A 21,018-nucleotide genomic window follows, 5' to 3' on the forward strand; every position below is an offset into this window, starting at 1 on the left:
TGTGTGTGTGTGTATGTGTGTGTGTGTGTGTGGCTATGCTCGAAACACCTGAGAAATCAAGACAGACACCACACAGGACAAACACATGAGCTCATGGCTAATGTAGACGCTAAGACATGATAGCAAACCTCCAGGCCAAAGATATGCCTTTTAGAGAAGAATGAGATTTGGTTATACGGTAATGTACCCATACACACGTTTATAGCTGATTAACGCATCCTGTAACTGAGTAAATTGTGTATCAGATTAGGTGTAATGTTGGCTGATTAAATCAGACTAATTGATATTCATGTTAGCAGACAGGTGTTGGTTTCCATTGGCTATGTGTGTTGGCCAGGAAAGTGTTTTCCACAGACTCCCAGAAGGGAAGGGTGCCAAAGCAGTAATGGAACAGTAGAGAAGGAAGTAGGTGATAGTCATCTGTCATAAGTCAGTAGACACGAGACAGTCGTTCCATGTCACTTATCCAATAGAGGGATCGTTATGTTAGCATTACAGTAACATAAGGGCATTGGAAAGAGCCACTGAATATGCATTCTTGTGTTGTTATAATATTGAACAGTTCCACTGTGATTTGGCAAAATGTTCAACAGCTCCTTGGGCTGAAAAAGCTTTAGATAGACTAGAATGGTAATACCTCTGGTCTTTCTTGGAACATATGGGAATTGGCTCCAATTTCATGAATATGATTAAAATGCTATAGACCAATCCCTCAGCCATAGTTATAACAGGTAATATCTGCTCTGCTCCATTCAGAATCACTAGAAGCAGCAGACAAGGCAATCTAATTTCTCCTTTCCTATTTTTATTATCCATGGCGCCCCTGGCCCAGGCATTTGGTCAATAGAAGGAAATAACACAAGTTTACCTAAAATCTACTGATCATTTCATCTCATTATACGCACATGATATTTTACTATATCTAGACAATGTGTCTCAATCGCTCCCAAACGCATTGAAGTTCATAGATACATTAATCTCAAGTTATGAAATTAAACTAACCAAATCAGCCCTACTGCCTCTCAAGACCCCGATGGAGGACTCCATTTTAAAGGTGCTACCCAAAGAATTTCTCAGAATTTCTCCCCTATGTGGAAGCTAGGTGAACTGAAACAGCACTAGGCTGCATTCAAAACAAATCTCTCCTCTCCCCCGCATCCCATTTCCCCGTAACATATCCTCCCGAGTGGCGCAGTGGTCTAAGGCTAGCTGTGCCACTAGAGATCCTGGTTTGAATCCAGGCTCTGTCATAGCCGGCCGCGACCGGGAGACCCACCGGGCGGCGCACAATTGGCCCAGCGTCATCCAGGATAGGGGAGGGAATGGCCGGCAGGGATGTAGCTCAGCTGGTAGAGCATGGCGTTTGCAACGCCAGGGTTGTGGGTTTGATTCACAGGGGGCCAGTATGAAAAAAGAATGTATGCACTCACTAACTGTAAGTCGCTCTGGATAAGAGCGTCTGCTAAATGACTAAAATGTAATGGTGGAGACTCGTGTTTGAGCCTTTTATTTTCGGTTTTGGTCAACCAGCTTCAAACCGCTGTAAAAACTATATGTTTTGGTATTGAAAATATATTTCACAGTGATTTAGGTGGAACAATGATTCTCTACACTATTCAGTGCTTGTTTTCTCACATAAACTGAAATTGAGTGAACAGTGTAGAATTTTAGCAACCAGGAAATGACAGAGTGATTTCTACATTGGCAGCTTGACCCGATTTCCACTAGATAACCCAGCCACAAAGTCAAAACAGCTTTCCAATTTTGACAACAGATGCCACTCCAGAGGGAGAAATCAATAGGCGAAAATTACAGCCAATCACAGCACTGGCAGGTAAGTAATACTGTGAAACACTAACATTCCACTATTGCTGTAGATATATTATGGACATTTTCTGAAATGACAATGCAAAAATAAAAAATCCTATGTGTAGCACCTTTAAATATTTGGGAGTAGACATATTTCCTTCCTTAGATAAAAACCATTGCCAGAAACTTTAATAGAACGCTCAAATCAATTCAGTCTGACCTCAGTAGATGGAATAACATCCTAGTTGCTTTAACCGGCAGAATATCTATTGTCAAAATTAATACATTGCCACGGCTGAATTTCGGTAGTTCAATGCTTCGCATTGCTCCCCCTTCTGGCTAATGGGATAAAATTCATAGTATGGTTTCAACATTTATATGGCAAGGTAAGCGATCTCGGATAAAATTAACAAACTTACAAAGAAGTAAATATGTAGGAGGACTATCCGTACCAACATTTTAATTGTATTTCCAGGCACTAGCATTTCGTCCCATCCTAAATTGGTTAAGACATGGTTCTTCTTCAATTCAAGACTTTATTATTATGGTGGGAGATTATAATACCGTTTTAAATAGCTCAATGGACCGTAAAGGAAATCACACAACAAACAATCACCCTCATGCTCTTAAGGAAATCGTGACTGTCATGGATACATTAGAACTAGTAGATATATGGAGGCTTAAATATCCTGCTCTAGTGAGATATACATGGTGGAGACTCAATCAAGCTAGTCGTCTTGACTTCTTTCTTATGTCATTCTAGTTGGCACCAAAAGTTTAAAAAGTGTTGAAAGGGACAGAATGCGGTCAGACCATCATATAATTGGCATATACATTACTCTTACTGAATTTCCACGTGGGCGAGGATATTGGAAATTTAATCAAAGCACATTGGTTGATAACTTGTTTTTAACTAGGACAGAGGAATTTATAACTGCTTTTTTTCCCGACATAACATAGGTACAGCAAATCCCCTTATTGTATGGGACACCTTTAAATATGCCTTTAGAGGCCATGCAATTCAGTACTCATCTCGAAAACAAAAGCAATTTAGGTCAAAATAGTTCCATACTAACAAAGGAAATAGAAGGTCTAACAGAACAGATAGATAGCAATAAAAACTGTAACATAGAGGCTCAGAATAAATTAGAGGAAAAACTAAAAGAAATGGAGAAACTTATTCAAGAAAGATCAAGTGTAATATATTATAAAAATAAAGTAAACTGGATGGAATATGGGGAAAAATGCACCAAATTATTTTTTAATCTTCAACATAGGAATGATACCACAAACAATTTACTGAAACTGGTTATAAATGACGGATACACCCATGATTCACCAAATGATATTTTAAAGGAGGAAAGAAAGTACTTTAAGCATATGTTTTCATTTCAGTCGCCTCCATCTCCTCTAACTGAAGCTAATTGTAGAGATGTTTTTTCTATTGATAATGTAAAAATAACAGCCATACAGAAAGACTAATGTGAAGGTGAAATTACAGAGGAGGAACTTCTGGATGCAATTAAGGACTTTAAGTCCGGGAAACCTCCAGGGTTGGATGGCATACCAGTTGAGGTATACCAAACCTTTTTTGATATACTCAGAGGACCGTTGTTAGCATGTTTTAACCACTCCTATGTAAATGGTAGATTATCAGACACAGGTCTGATTTCATTATTACTGAAACAGGATACAAGTGGAAAATATAAAGATCCAGTCCATTAAAAAAATTGGAGGCCCCTTACACTTCAGTGTTGTGATGCAAAAATTCTAGTAAAATGTATAGCGCATAGAATTAAAAAGGTATTGTCGGACATTACTCATTCTAATCAGAAAGGTTTTTTACATGGAAGATAGATTGGAGATAATATAAGGCAAGTATTGGAAACAATAGAACAGTGAAAAATCTGGGAAACCAGGCCTGCTATTCATAGCAGACTTCGAAAAGGCATTTGATAAAGTACGACTGGGGTTTATATATAAATGCCTGGAACATTTCAATTTTGGAGAATATTTTATAAAATGGGTTCAAATCATGTATAGTAACCCTAGGTGTAAAATAGTAAATAATGGCTATTTCTCTGAAAGTTTTAAACTGTCAAGAGGAGTGAAACAAGGTTGTCCACTATCGGCATATCTATTTATTATGGCCATCGAGATGTTAGCTATTAAAATCAGATCCAACAATAATATCAAGGGATTAGACATCCAGGGCTTAAAAACAAAGGTGTCATGGTACGCTGATGATTCATGTTTTCTTTTAAATCCACAACTTGAATCCCTCCACAGCCTCATAGAGGATCTAGATACATTTTCTAACCTCTCTGGATTACAACCAAATTATGATAAATGTACTATATTACATATTGGATCACAAAAAAAACAATTTTTACATTACCATGTAGTTTACCAATAAAATGGTCTGACGGTGATGTGGATATACTCGGAATACATATCCCAAATGAAATAAATGATCTCACTCAATACATTTTAATAGACAGTAAATACCTGTCAATTTGTGGAAAAATCACCCTGACTGTCAGGGCGACGTGTATGCTGTGAGCGAAGTCAAGCACAGGACACCGAGCTACTGGCAGACAAACTTTACTAGCACAGTTATCAAAATACAAACAAAACCTCCAAACAGGGAGGAACAAAATACGCATACACCCGAACACTGCCGACCTCACAGAAAACAATCACACACAATAACCAATGAGAGACAGGGGGTTATAAAGGGAATACAATGTAACATCATGGGAAACAGGTGAAAACAATCAGGACAAACTAGACAAACACCGAAACATAGATCGGTGGCAGCTAGTACTCCGGGGACGACGAACGTCGAAGCCTGCCCGAGCAAGGAGGAGGAGCAGCCTCGGCTGATTCCGTGACACTGACTAACTCTTTAGTATTATCCCAGTTTACCTATTTGCTTATTGTCTTGCCTACACCTAGCGAACAGTTTTTAAAAATTATATGAGAAAAAAAGATTCCATTTTATTTGGAACGGCAAGCCAGACAAAATTAAACGGGCCTATTTATATAATGAATATGAATTCGGAGGACAAAAATTATTAAATATTAAAGCATTAGACCTATCACTAAAAGCTTCAGTCATACAAAAGTTATACTTAAATCCGAACTGGTTCTCGAGCAAATTAGTAAGATTGTCTCACCAAATATTCAAGAATGGCCTTTTTCCCTTGATTCAGATTACAACCTCTCACTTTCAGTTATTTGAAAAGGAACTAATCTCCCAAATATCACTATTTCTAAAACAAACCATAGAAAGTTGGTTGCAATTTCAATTTAATCCTCCAGAAACGACTGAACCAAACAATGCAACAAATATTGTGGTTAAACTCAAAATACTAATTGATAAAAAACCTTTTTCATTTTGGACAAAATATTTAAAAAATGTATAATCTTCGTAAATGATATTATCGGTGGGACTGGTGGAGTTATGTCGCACATGCAGCTAACAAAAACATGGAAATATCTGCTCTACCCAAATTTACAACCAAATAATTGCAGCATTACCGCAAAAATGGAAGAGGAAAGTGGAAGGGGGAAAAAGTAAGGAACTTGTCTGTCGGAGTTACTTTGTCACCATTGGTAATCATGAATCTGATAGGGTGGCTATGACATGCGGAGTTCCACAGGGATCAGTTCTCGGACCGATTCTGTTCAATCTCTATATGCTACCTCTGGGCCAAATTTTACAGAACAACAACATTAACTACCACAGCTATGCTGATGATACTCAAATATATATGGCTCTCGAACCGTATGACAACAGCTCAATAGACTCTCTGTGTCACTGTATAGAGCACATAAATACCTGGATGAACCAAAATTGTCTACAATTAAACCAATATAAAACTGAGATTGTGTTTGGCAACAAAAATAAAAGAAAAAGTATTAGTAAAGAGCTGGATTCTCGGGTCCTTATAACCAGCGATCAAGTGCGTAATCTTGGTGTTCTGATAGACTCAGACCTCACATTTAACAGTCATATCAAAGTGGTCACCAAAACAGCATTCTATCATCTAAAAAATATAGCCAGAATCAAAGGCTTGGTGTCCCAAAAAGATCAAGAGAAGCTCATCCATGCTTTTATCTCTAGTAGGGTTGACTACTGTAATGGCCTCTTAACAGGACTCCCGAAAAAGACTGTAAAACAGCTGCAGCTCATTCAGAATGCAGCTGCTAGAATGTTAACCAGGACCAAGAGAACGGAGTACATCACTCCAGTTCTTAAATCTTTACATTGGCTTCCAGTCAGTTACAGAATTGATTTCAAAGTGGTGCTTTTAGTTTATAAATCTTTGAATGGTTTAGGACCCGAGTACATGTCTGATATGTTTGAAGAATATAAACCGAGCAGGGCTCTTAGATCCATGAACACAGGTCAGCTAGTAGAGCCCAGAGCCCAAACTAAACATGGAGAAGCTGCGTTTAGCACTTATGCTGTACACAACTGGAATAAACTACCAGAAGATCTTAGATGTGTGTCACGTTCGTTTAAAGACGGGTCGGACCAAGACGCAGCGTGATATGCGTACATGTTTATTTAACGATAAACACACGACAAAACAACAAAGGAAACAAAACGTGAAGTCCAAAGGTACAACACAACAAACCTTACACGGAACAGGAACCAACAACTAGACAGGCCCAAAAGGCTGCCTAAGTATGATTCCCAATCAGAGACAACGAGCGACAGCTGCCTCTGATTGGGAACCAAACCGGCCAACATAGAAATACAAATCTAGAATATTCACACCTTGACCAAACTAGCTAGAGTTATGTAGGCCAGGGCGTGACAGTACCCCCCCCCCCCCTACATATGCACGCAGCACGGAAAAGTGCTGCGTGCATATGTAGTCACCCCTTTTGCAATGAAGCCCTTAAATAAGATCTGGTGCAACCAATTACCTTCAGATGTCACATACAGTGGGGGGAAAAAGTATTTAGTCAGCCACCAATTGTGCAAGTTCTCTCACTTAAAAAGATGAGAGAGGCCTGTAATTTTCATCATAGGTACACATCAACTATGACAGACAAAAAGAGAAAAAAAAATCCAGAAAATCACATTGTAGGATTTTAAAGAATTTATTTGCAAATTATGGTGGAAAATAAGTATTTGATCAATAACAAAAGTTTCTCAATACTTTGTTATATACCCTTTGTTGGCAATGACACAGGTCAAACGTTTTCTGTAAGTCTTCACAAGGTTTTCACACACTGTTGCTGGTATTTTGGCCCATTCCTCCATGCAGATCTCTAGAGCAGTGATGTTTTGGGGCTGTCGCTGGGCAACACGGACTTTCAACTCCCTCCAAAGATGTTCTATGGGGTTGAGATCTGGAGACTGGCTAGGCCACTCCAGGACCTTGAAATGCTTCTTACGAAGCCACTCCTTCGTTGCCCGGACGGTGTGTTTGGGATCATTGTCATGCTGAAAGAGCCAGCCACGTTTCATCTTCAATGCCCTTGCTGATGGAAGGAGGTTTTCACTCAAAATCTCACGATACATGGCCCCATTCATTCTTTCCTTTACACGGATCAGTCGTCCTGGTCCCTTTGCAGAGAAACAGCCCCAAAGCATGATGTTTCCACCCCCATGCTTCACAGTAGGTATGGTGTTCTTTGGATGCAACTCAGCATTCTTTGTCCTCCATACACGACGAGTTGAGTTTTTGCCAAAAAGTTATATTTTGGTTTCATCTGACCATATGACATTCTCCCAATCCTCTTCTGGATCATCCAAATGCACTCTAGCAAAGTTCAGACGGGCCTGGACATGTACTGGCTTAAGCAGGGGGACACGTCTGGCACTGCAGGATTTGAGTCCCTGGCGGCATAGTGTGTTACTGATGGTAGGCTTTGTTACTTTGGTCCCAGCTCTCTGCAGGTCATTCACTAGGTCCCCCCGTGTGGTTCTGGGATTTTTGATCACCGTTCTTGTGATCATTTTGACCCCACTGGGTGAAATCTTGCGTGGAGCCCCAGATCGAGGGAGATTATCAGTGGTCTTCCATTTCCTAATAATTGCTCCCACAGTTGATTTCTTCAAACCAAGCTGCTTACCTATTGCAGATTCAGTCTTCCCAGCCTGGTGCAGGTCTACAATTTTGTTTCTGGTGTCCTTTGACAGCTCTTTGGTCTTGGCCATAGTGGAGTTTGGAGTGTGACTGTTTGAGGTTGTGGACAGGTGTCTTTTATACTGATAACAAGTTCAAACAGGTGCCATTAATACAGGTAACGAGTGGAGGACAGAGGAGCCTCTTAAAGAAGAAGTTACACGTCTGTGAGAGCCAGAAATCTTGCTTGTTTGTAGGTGACCAAATACTTATTTTCCACCATAATTTGCAAATAAATTCATTAAAAATCCTACAATGTGATTTTCTGGATTTTATTTTTTTCAATTTGTCTGTCATAGTTGACGTGTACCTATGATGAAAATTACAGGCCTCTCTCATCTTTTTAAGTGGGAGAACTTGCACAATTGGTGGCTGACTAAATACTTTTTTCCCCCACTGTAATTAGTTAAATATAGTCCACCTGTGTGCAATCTAAGTGTCACATGATCTGTAACATGATTTCAGTATATATACACCTGTTCTGAAAAGCCCCAGAGTCTGCAACACCACTAAGCAAGGGGCACCACCAAGCAAGCGGCACCATGAAGACCAAGGAGCTCTCCAAACAGGTCAGGGACAAAGTTGTGGAGAAGTACAGATCAGGGTTGGGTTATAAAAAATATCTGAAACTTTGAACATCCCACGGAGAACCATTAAATCCATTATTAAAAAATTGAAAGAATATGGCACCACAACAAACCTTCCAAGAGAGGGCCGCCCACCAAAACGCATGGACCAGATAAGGTGGGCATTAATCAGAGAGGCAACAAAGAGACCAAAGATAACCCTGAAGGAGCTGCGGAGATTGGAGTATCTGTCCATATGACCACTTTAAACCGTACACTCCACAGAGCTGGGCTTTATGGAAGAATGGCCAGAAAAAAGCCATTGCTTAAAGAAAAAAATAAGCAAACACGTTTGGTGTTCACAAAAAGGCATGTGGGAGACAACCCAAACATATGGGAGAAGGTACTCTGGTCAGATGAGACTAAAATTGAGCTTTTTGGCCATCAAGGAAAACGCTATGTCTGGCGCAAACCCAACACCTCTCATCACCCAGAGAACACCATTCCCACAGTGAAGCATGGTGGTGGCAGCATCATGCTGTGGTGATGTTTTTCACCGGCAAAGACTGTGAAGCTGGTCAGAATTGAAGGAATGATGGATGGCGCTAATACAGGGAATTCTTGAGCGAAACCTGTTTCAGTCTTCCAGAGATTTGAGACTGGGACGGAGATTCAGCTTCCAGCAGGACAATGACCCTAAGCATACTGCTAAAGCAACACTCTAGTGGTTTAAAGGGAAACATTGGAATGCCCTAGTCAAAGCCCAGACCTCAATCCAATTGAGAATCTTTGGTATGACTTAAAGATTGCTGTACACCAGCGGAACCCATCCAACTTGAAGGAGATGGAGCAGTTTTGCCTTGATTAATGGGCAAAAATCCCAGTTGCTAGATGTGCCAAGACATACCCCAAGAGACTTGCAGCTGTAATTGCTGCAAAAGGTGGCTCTACTAAGTATTGACTTTGGGGGGTGATTAGTTATGCATGCTCAAGTTCTGTTTTTTTGTTTTATTTCTTGTGAACAAAATGTTTTTGCATCTTCAAAATGGTTGGCATGTTGTGTAAATCAAATAATACAAACTCCCAAAAAAATCTATTTTAATTCCAGTTTGTAAAGCAACAAGATATGAAAAATACCAAGTGGGGTGAATACTTTCGCAAGTTTCACTAAGCGCAAACCAGATGGGATGGCGTATCGCTGCAGAATGGTGTGGTAGCCATGCTGGTTAAGTGTGCCTTGAATTCTAAATAAATCACTGACAGTGTCACCAGCAAAGCACCCCCACACCATCACACCTCCTCCTCCATGCTTCACGGTCGGAACCACACATGCAGAGATCATCCGTTCACCTACTCTGCATCTCACAAAGACACGGTGGTTGGAACCACAAATCTCCAATTTGGACTCCAGACCAAAGGACACATTTCCATCGGTCTAATGTCCACTTTTCGTGTTTCTTGGCCCAAGCAAGTCTCTTCTTCTTATTGGTGTCCTTTAGTGGTGTTTTCTTTGCAGCAATTCGATCATGAAGGCCTGATTCACACATTCCCCTCTGAACAGTTGATGTTTAGACTCTGTGAAGCATTTATTTGGTAACTCTAATGAACTTATCCTCTGCAGCAGAGTTAACTCTGGGTCTTCCTTTCCTGTGGCGGTCCTCATGAGAGCCAGTTTCATCATAGCGCTTGGTAGTTTTTGCGACTGCACTTGAAGAAACTTTCAAAGTTCTTGAAATTTTCCATATTGACTGACCTTCATGTCTTAAATTAATGATGGACTGTCGTTTCTCTTTGCTTATTTGTGTTGTTCTTGCCATAATATGGACTTGGTCTTTTACCAAATAGGGCTATCTTCTGTATACCACCCCTACCTTGTCACAACACAACTGATTGGCTCAAACGCATTAAGAAGGAAAGAATTTCCACAAATTAACTTTTAAGAAGGCACACCTGTTAATTGAAATGCATGCCAGGTGACTATCAATCAAATCAATCAAAAAAATGTATAAAGCACTTTTTACATCAGCACATATACAGAAATCCAGCCTAAAACCCTAAACAGCAAGCAATGCAGATGTAGAAGCACGGTGGCTAGGAAAAAACTCCCTAGAAAGGCAAAAACCTAGGAAGAAACCTAGAGAGGAACCAGGCTCTGAGGGGTGTCCTCTCCCCTTCTGGCTGTGCCGGGTGGATATTATAACAGTACATGGACATTAAGGCCAGATCTTTCTCTAAAATGTTCAAACATTCATAGATGACCAGCAGGGTCAATAAATAATCACAGTGTTTGTAGAGGTTGTAACAGGTCAGTACATCAGGAGTAAATGTCACTTGGCTTTTCATTGCCGGGTATTTAGAGGTTGAAATAGCAGGTGCAGTAGAAAGAGTGAGTCGAAAACAGCAGGTCTGGGACAAGGTAGCATGTCCGGTGAACAGGTCAGGGTTCCATAGCCGCAGGCAGAAGAGTGGAAACTGGAGCAGCAGCATGACCAGGTAGACTGGGGACAGCAAGGAGTCATCAGGCCAGGTAGTCCTGAGGCATGGTCCTAGGGCTCAGGTCCTCCGGGAGGGGAGGGAGAGCGGGAGAGAGAGATAATTTGAAGGAGCATACTTCAATTCATACCTCATGAAGCTGGTTGAGAGAATGCCAAGTGTGTGCAAAGCTGTCTTCAAGGCAAAGAATGGCTACTTTGAAGATTCTCAAATATAAAATATATTTTGATTTGTTTAACACTTTTTTGGTAACTACATGATTCCATATGTGTTATTTAATAGTGTTGATGTCTTCACTATTATTATACGATATAGAAAATAATAAAAATAAAGAAAACCCTGGAATGAGTAGGTGTGTCCAAACTTTTGACTGGTACTGTACAGTGGCTTGCGACAGTATTCACCCCCCTTGGCATTTTTCCTATTTTGGTGCCTTACAACCTGGAATTAAAATAGATTTTTGGGGATTTGTATCATTTGATTTACACAACAAGTCTACCATTTTGAAGATGCAAAATATTTTTTGGGGTGAGACAAACAAGAAATAAGACCAAAAAAAAGAAAACTTGAGCTTGCATAACTATTCTGTCCCAGTCTCAAATCTCTGGAAGACTGAATCAGGATTCCCTCAAGAATATCCCTTTATTTAGCGCCATCCATCCTTCCTTCAATGATGCCACGACCATGCTTCACTGTGGGGATGGTGTTCTCGGGGTGATGAGAGGTGTTGGGTTTGCGCCAGACATAGCATTTTCCTTAATGGCCAAAAAGCTCAATTTTAGTCTCATCTGACCAGAGTACTTTCTTCCATATGTTTGGGTTGTCTGCCACATGCCTTTTGGCGAACACCATACGTGTTCGCTTATTTTTTTCTTTAAGCAATGGTTTTTTTCTGGTCACTCTTCCGTAAAGCCCAGCTCTGTGGAGTGTATGGCTTAAAGTGGTCCTACGGAAAAGTACTCCAATCTCAACTGTGGAGCTTTGGAGCTCCTTCAGTCTCTTTGTTGCCTCTCTGATTAATGCCCTCCTTGCCTGGTCCGTGAGTTTTGGTGGGCGGCCCTCTCTTGGCAGGTTTGTTGTGGTGCCATATTCTTTCAATTTTTTAATAATGGATTTAATGGTGCTCCATGGGATATTCAAAGTTTCAGATATTTTTTATAACCCAACCTTGATCTGTACTTCTCCACAACTTTGTCCCTGACCTGTTTGGAGAGCTCCTTGGTCTTCATGCTGCCACTTGCTTGATGGTACCCCTTGCTTAGTGGTGTTGCAGACTCTGGGGCCTTTCAGAATAGAATATACTGAGATCATGTGACAGATCATGTGACACTCAGATTGCACACAGGTGGTGCCAGGTTTCCTCCAGACATGACAATTGGCATTCAGGCCAAAGAGTTCAATCTTGGTTTATTGGTTTCATCAGACCAGAGAATCTTGTTTCTCATGGTCTGATAGTCTTTAGGTGCCTTTTGGCAAACTCCAAGCGGGCTGTCATGTGCCTTTTACTGAGGAGTGTCTTCCGTCTGGCACTCTTCTATAATGTCCTGATTGGCGGAGTGCTGCAGAGATGGTGGTCCTTCTGGAAGTTTCTTCCATCTCCACAGAGGAACTCTAGAGCTCTGTCAGAGTGACCATCAGGTTCTTGGTCACCTCTCTGACCAAGGCCCTTCTCCCCCGATTGCTCAGTTTGGCCGGGCAGCCAGCTTTAGGAGGAGTCTTGGTGGTTCCGAACATCTTCCATTTAAGAATGCTGCAGAATTTTATTCGTACCCTTCCCCAGATCATTGCGTCGACACAATTCTTTCTCGGACCTCTACAGATAATTCCTTCGACCTCATGGCGTGGTTTTTGCTCTGACATGCATTGTCAACTGTTGGACCTCATATAGACAATTGAGTGCCTTTCCAAATCATGTCCAATCAATTTAATTTACCACAGGTGGACTCCAATCAAGTTGTAGAAACATCTCAAGGATGATCAATGGAAAAGGATGCACCTGAGCTCAATTTTGAGTCTCATAGCAAAGGGGCTGAATACTTATGTAAATAAGGTATTTCTGTTTTTAATTTTTTATAAATTTGCAAAACAATCTAAAAAAATATTTTCGCTTTGTCATTATGGGGTATTGTGTGTAGATTGCTAAGGATTGTTTTTTATTTAATCAATTTTAGAATAAGGCTGTAACATAACAAAATGTGGAAAAAGTCAAGGGGTCTGAATACTTTCCAAAGGCACTGTAGAGTGTTTCACCAATCGTCAGGCCTCTGGACAATGCCAAAGAAGCCGATACACCCCTTGTAGAGTGAGCGCGCACACCGCTAGGCAACCCTTGTCCTTTGCTGTCATATGCCAGGGAGATATGCCTCCACAATCCAATGAGAAAGACGCTGCTTAGAAAGCGCCCTACCCCGAGCTGGATTAGCAAAACAGACAAAAAGCTGGTCACAAACGCAGATATCCTTGGTCCTACCCATATACGTGCGTAGCGCGCACACTGGACACAGGCCATGCAACCTCTGTTATTCACCAGGCGCAAACTCCAAACAGCAAGGGCGTACAGATCCCCAACACACTTGTCCGACGCCAAGGCCATGAGCAGGCCAGTCTTGTAGGAAAGGACCTTCAGGTCCACTAACTCCAATGGTTCAAACAGAGACTGACACAGAGTGTCCAGGAGCAAAGCCAGGTCCCAGGTTGGTGCCATAGTTTTAGACACTGGTCTGAGCCAACGCACGCCCTTCTTGAACCACACCACCAGAGGATGAGACCCCGCAGTAGAGCCGTCAATCCCTACATGACACGTCGAGATGGCTGCCATATAAACCTTCAATATGGAAAAAGAAAGGCCCTGCTCAAAAAGCTTTTGCAAGAACATCAAAATGTCCACCAAAGATCTCTGAAATGATCAACTCCTTTAACCTGACACCAACCCTCAAACGCACGTCACTTAAATGTATACAACCCTCTCGTAGAGGGCGCACGTGCCGACTCTATAGTCATAGTAACGTTTGAGGGTAAAAACCTAGCTGTCAAAGTTAACCTTTCAGGGGCCGAACCCACAGATCCCATATCTACGGTCGTGGGTGCCAAACTCTCCTGTGCACCAGGGAGAATAGATCCCGACGAGACAGAACCCTCCACGGGTCCCTGCCCAACAGGTGGATGATCTCCGGGAACCAGGGTTGTCTGGTCCAACGGGGAGCCACCAGAATCAACCACAGAACCTCCTGACAGACCCTCTGCACGATGGCTTGAATCAGGTCCACCAGAGGAAATGCATAGAGCCAAAGCATCCAAACCCAACATAGCGCCCAAATCCCTCATTGAGAATAGATGCGTGTTTTCTCGCGATGCAAAAAGATCTACGTCGGCCCTGCCGAACCGGTCCCATATTTGGACAACCACCAACGGTTGCAATCTCTACTCTGTAGAGATAGGACACCCGCCCTTGGAAAGTAGATCCGCACCCACGTTGAGAGATTCGGGAAGATACGTTACCCTGAGCGACAGGAAATGCGCACTGCTCCATATGAGCAAATAACGGGCCTGTTGATGTACGCCATTGCCATCCTGCTGTCGGACCTTACAACACATGCTGGCCCTCCAACATCGTAAGGAAACACCTCAGCGCTAGCAAAACAGACAGTAGCGCTAGGTAATGGATATGCCATGCTCTTTGAAGTGTAGACCAAATCCCTTTTTCCGAGTAGCCCACACACACATGGCTCCTCATTCCAGTAAGGACATGTCTGTCGTGATCACCCTGCAGGACACTACCCGCTCCATGAGATCCCCCTACAACCGCAGTCGCGGGTCCCTTCAAAGAGTCAACGCCCTTAGGCACGACGGTCCTTGAGCAACCGATGAGCTACCGATGGCAGTAGCAATCATCCAGCACTGAAACAGACACATCAACAGAAGTCCCAGAGGCACCACAGCTATCATAGAGGCCATCAGACCCAATAACCACAGGCACAAGCGAAAAGGCATTGAGTGCCTCAGCTGAAACCGTGCAGGACAAAGCTGGAATACAACCCTTCTCTTTCGGGACAAAAATGCATGATTCAGAATCGAGTCCATAACGAGATCCATAAACTTAATGCGCTGAGCTGGTCAAACTACTTTTCTTGTGATTCACTATGAACCCGAGACTGAATATGGAAAACAAGGGTGGCAGTGTCGAGCTCCACCTGTTCCCTCGACTCAGATACGACCAGCCAATCGTCCAGATAGGCCAATACTCTGATCCCCTGGCACTGTACTGGTGCCAAAGCCGCCCCCACCACCATAGAAAAGGTGTGGGGCGATAGGTAGAGCCCGAAAGGCAGGACCAGAAACTCGTAGTCCACACCCTCGAAATGAAACTTCTGTGGGGAGGATGTATAGGCCCGAATTCGGCCGGCGGGTGATTTTATTTGGCCCCCAAATTGTTAGAGATAAAATACTGTAAAATCACCAGAAAATCAGCTCCAAGTGATTTAAATTTTGTACATCTCTTCCAAAGTATTCCCATGCATGATGATGTGATCATATACAAGCGTAAGCAAGGTTTTAAATGATTATGTTTTAATCAAATATTATATATGTTTGGGCTTCTTGTGGTCAATGTGCAGTCTACAAATAATTTGTCATTATTATCCGGCCCCTTGACCATCCGCTCAAGAAAAAAAATCGGCCCACGGCTAAATCTAGTTGATGATTCCTGATGTATAACCACATGAAAATACACATCCTTCAGATCTATGGACGTGAACCAATCTCTGGGACGCACCGACTGCAATAGCGAGTGAGGTGTGAGCATTTTGAACTTGCAAACCTTGAGGTGCTTGTTTAGAACACGCAAGTCCAGGATGGGACGCAACATTCTTGGGAACTAAGATGTACCGACTGTCCCAACCGCTCTGTACTTCTGACATTGGAACCACCCGAATAGCCTGTTTTTGAAGGAGAGAGGAAATACAAACCTGAAGGAACTCCGCTGCGAGGGAGAAGACAGCCAATCCACCCCCAGGCAATAGCATATCATCCCCGGAATCCAGAGAAACTGGAATGAGCCTCACTCGGCTGGGATGACACCCCTATCAACTCCGACCACCACTGCTGCTCTCTCCCGGCCTCAGACAATCCCATTCCCGAAGGTCGCTTCACCGGAAGACCCTTTGCCAGCAGCCCCAATCTTTCTCACAAAGTCAGCCCGATGCTCAATGGAAATTGAACCCAGCCAGAGACAATGGTCACAAGAACTGGTCAGATCCAAAGCCTCCTGGGCAAACAGGACAGGACTCGTGAGTATCTTTAATTTTCATTGTGAAACCACATGCCCTAGAGCTCGGTCGGAGGTACAAACTCGGCTGGTTAGCCTTTTTGAATGTATGCTTACCACTGGCCATCTTACTTAAGCAAGGAAGCACTGGCTACACAAGCAGAGCAGAAAGTGGTGTGTTTTAGCAGGGGGTGGAACCGGTTAAGGGAATAATAAAAACAAATATATATATATATTTGTTTTTGAGGAAAAGATTCAGAATCGCGAAATAAAGTAATCTATACTGTTCCAGAACAGAACCGTTATTTTAAAAAACATGAGAACCGGTTAATAACATTATTTTACATTCCGGCTAATTTTTTTTGTCGCACAAAAAAACACAACATAGCGCTTATGCAAAGCCCTCACTCTGTCACTCAGAAACTTATTTCAGTCTCTGCCTGCCTGCCAACTGAAAATCTTTGCCAGTGAGTGTGTAGGCCCCTCCCCCTCTGAAGCATAGTCTAGTAGCCTACTGATGTTACGAGCATGATTCCGAAATTAGGGATAGAGATTTTTCATTAGAGAAGAATGGATTAACCTTTTCAATGCTAGTTAAGGATAATATAGTTATCAAGTTTCACATTAGATTTATTAACTACAAAAAGGTAAGATGTGTTTTTATTTTCATTCTGTTGCCGCTCTGCACACACACTCTTGTTAGCTAGCTAGCTAGCTTGCTGGTCCAACATGTAAATAAATAGCTTGCCCGCTGCATAGCAAGCTGCTCCATCCACACTGATTGAATATTTAATGTTGAGCTAAATGTTTTTAAAAAATGATTTCAGAGGTTTAAAAAGGAACAGAAAGGAACGATATAAACTGTAACTTTTTTTTTGGGGGGGGGGGGTTCAGAACAGTTCAGAACAGTGGAAAGGAACAAAAAATATATATATGTTCAGAACAAAAAAAATATGATGTCACACTCTGGCTCCGGGACTGTGTGTTAGAGCCAGGGTGTATTTCATTTGGTGGTGTTGGGTTGGGTGAGTTTCATTTGTTTGTGTTTTTTGGTGATTGGTTAATGACTCCCAATCGGAGGTAACGAGTGTCAGCTGTCGGCTCGTTATCTCTGATTGGGAGCCATATATATTCTGTGTGTTTTTCTCCTTGTGTTTGTGGGTTTTTGTTTCCTTGTGCTATGTTCAGTCGGTGTCATAGAGAACTTCACGTATCGTCTTTTGTTGTTTTTTCGTGGTTGCTTTTATAAATAAAGTCATCATGTTCACTCACAACGCTGCGCATTGGTCTCCTGTTATAGACGATCGTGACAGAAAAACCCACCATCAAAGGACCAAGCAGCGTGTCCAGGAGCCGAGGGTCTGGACATGGGAAGAGCTTTTGGACGGTAAAGGGTCCTGGACGTGGGAAGAAATCCTGGATGGCATGGATCGCCGTCCATGGAGCGAGACAGAGGAGAGGCGACGGAGAGAGGAGCAACGGCGTCGGCAGAGCCAACGTCGGAAGGACGAGAGGCAACCCCAAGAAATTTTTTGGGGGGGGCACATGGCTTGGGCGACTGAGCAGCAGGAGGCTGCCACAAGGCAGAGTCAGAAGGCTGCCAGGTTAAGGGGGCTGACGGAGGCAGAGAAGGGACGGATTCAGGAGGCTACCAGGTCAAGGGGGCTATTGGCGAGTAGAAGGAGGGAAGTGTGTGTGGCACGGCGTGAAGGACTGATGTGTGTTGCCAGTCCGGTCCGGCCCATTCCTGATCCTCGGTTGAAGCCAGTAGTGTGTGTTCCCCGTACGGTACGGCCTGTTCCGGCCCCTCGCACTAAGTGTACGGTGCGCGTCGCCAGCCCGGTTCGGCCTGATCCTGCCACCCGCACCAAGTGTACGGTGCGCGTCGCCAGCCCAGCCCGGCCTGTTCCGGTCCCTCGCACTAAGTGTACGGTGCGCGTCGCCAGCCCGGTTCGGCCTGTTCCTGCCATCCGCACCAAGTGTACGGTGCGCGTCGCCAGCCCAGCCCGGCCTGTTCCTACTCCACGCACCAGGGATACGGTGCGCTTCGCCAGCCCGGCCCGGCCTGTTCCGGCCACTCGCACCAGGGATACGGTGCGCGTCGCCAGCCCAGCCCGGCCTGTTCCTGCTCTCCGCACTAGGCGTGAGGTGCGTCCCCAGGGTCCAGCATGCCCTGTTGCTGCTTCCCACACTAGCCCTGAGATGCGTGTCCTCAGCCCGGTACCTCCAGTTCCGGCACCACGCATCAGGCCTACGGTGCGTCCCCAGGGTCCAGCATGCCCTGTTGCTTCTCCCCGCACTAGCCCTGAGATGCGTGTCCTCAGCCCGGTACCTCCTGTTCCGGCACCACGCACCAGGCCTACGATGCGCCTCAGATGGCCAGAGTCTGCCGTCTGCCCAACGGGGCCTGAACTGCCCGTCTGCCCAAAGCCTGCAAAGCCGCCCGTCTGCCATGAGCCATCAGAGCCGTCCGCCAGACCGGAGCCGCTAGAGCCTTCCGCCAGACAGGATCAGCCAGAGCCTTCCGCCAGACAGGATCAGCCAGAGCCTTCTGCCAGACAGGATCAGCCAGAGCCTTCTGCCAGACAGGATCAGCCAGAGCCTTCTGCCAGACAGGATCAGCCAGAGCCTTCCGCCAGACAGGATCAGCCAGATCCGTCAGCCGGCCATGAGCAGCCAGATCCGTCAGCCAGCCATGAGCAGCCAGATCCGTCAGCCAGCCATGAGCAGCCAGATCCGTCAGCCAGCCATGAGCAGCCAGATCCGTCAGCCAGCCATGAGCAGCCAGATCCGTCAGCCAGCCATGAGCAGCCAGATCCGTCAGCCAGCCATGAGCAGCCAGATCCGTCAGCCAGCCATGAGCAGCCAGATCTGTCAGCCAGCCATGAGCCGTCCAGCCAGGATCCGCCAGAGCCGTCCAGCCGGGATCCGCCAGAGTCGTCCAGCCGGGATCCGCCAGAGCCGTCCAGCCGGGATCCGCCAGAGCCGTCCAGCAGGGATCCGCCAGAGCCGTCCAGCCAGGATCCGCCAGCCAGCCAGGATCTGCCAGAGCCAGCCAGCCAGGATCCGCCATTTAGTCAGGTGCTGCCCCTTAGCTCGGTGTTGCTCCTTATCCTGGTGCTGTCCCTTATCCTGGTGCTGCCCCTTAGTCCGGTACTGCCCCTTAGTCCGGTACTGCCCCTTAGTCCGGTACTGCCCCGTAGTCCGGTGCTGCCCCTTAGTCCGGTGCCGCCCCTTAACCCAGTGGGGTGTAGTTGGGGGGTGGTAATGTGTAGGAGGCAAATTAAGTGGGTAATGACTATGGTGGGGTGGGGATCACGACCAGCGCCAGAGCCGCCTCCGTGGAGTAACACCCACCCAGCCCTCCCCATTTTTGGGTTAGGCGCGGTCGGAGTCCGCGCCTTTGGGGGGGGGTACTGTCACACTCTGGCTCCGGGACTGTGTGTTAGAGCCAGGGTGTATTTCATTTGGTGGTGTTGGGTTGGGTGAGTTTCATTTGTTTGTGTTTTTTGGTGATTGGTTAATGACTCCCAATCGGAGGTAACGAGTGTCAGCTGTCGGCTCGTTATCTCTGATTGGGAGCCATATATATTCTGTGTGTTTTTCTCCTTGTGTTTGTGGGTTTTTGTTTCCTTGTGCTATGTTCAGTCGGTGTCATAGAGAACTTCACGTATCGTCTTTTGTTGTTTTTTCGTGGTTGCTTTTATAAATAAAGTCATCATGTTCACTCACAACGCTGCGCATTGGTCTCCTGTTATAGACGATCGTGACATATGAAAATAATTTTGGTTTCAACCCCTGGTTTTTAGCAAACACAAATGCTACCCAAGCAAGGAAACTTTAGCTACACAAGCAGAACAGAAAGTAATTAGCGTTTAGCAAACACAAAAATTATACCAAGACCCAAAACTCGCAACATATAGGGGGCGAGTACTCGCTCCCCACTAACAGACACCAAAGTCAGAGCCAAATCTCGTAGTCTTCATGTGCTTTAAAAGTTTGTCAATTGTGTGACGAGTTCTTCCTTCAGGCGAGCTGAAGAGCAAAGAATTGAGGAAATGAATGCGAGCCCTAGTATTATAGCCAGGAAGGAGGTGCTTCCGAGGGCGGCTCAGCATCCATTGGCCCATTGGGCGTGATTTCACTTTTCTTCAGGTGAATATGATTGGTTATTGACTCCCCGTAGTATGTTATACCGAGTGACCGACTGAAAGGGAACGTTGGAGTTATATTTGAGCAGGGCCTAAAATGAACACCCGCCATCTGCCAAATGCGGGTAGATTTTGGCATTGGCGGGTAAGATGTCTATTTCACCAGCCACGTTGGCGGGTGGTCAGGGCTCCACTGTGTGAGCATTTCACTCGCATTTGTGAATAAAAATAGTCAAGTAGGATCACATTTATAGTAAAATAAATGCTGCAGTAGCTGTTTACAAAGTATTTATAGCGTTTTCAAAGATCTACAAATCCTATATAGTTTGTTCCACTTCGCACTGCAACACTGCCTGGCTGGAGGCTGTGCGCTCATGAAGAGCTGAATGAAAGATTCATTTTTAGAAGCGTAAATTAGACCAACTTTTGTGCTGTGCTTCTAAAAATGAATCTTTCATTCAGCTCTTCACGTGCACACAGGAATACAAGTTGGTCTAAATTACTCCTTGTGTTTCTTGGCTATTTACATTGTTTTGTTCACAAGCTAGGTTGTTTTTCTATGAAAGAGTTTCAACTGCTTGGGAAGA

This window comes from Coregonus lavaretus, assembly GCF_964263955.1.
Source record: "Coregonus lavaretus genome assembly, chromosome: 18".
Taxonomy (NCBI): domain Eukaryota; kingdom Metazoa; phylum Chordata; class Actinopteri; order Salmoniformes; family Salmonidae; genus Coregonus; species Coregonus lavaretus.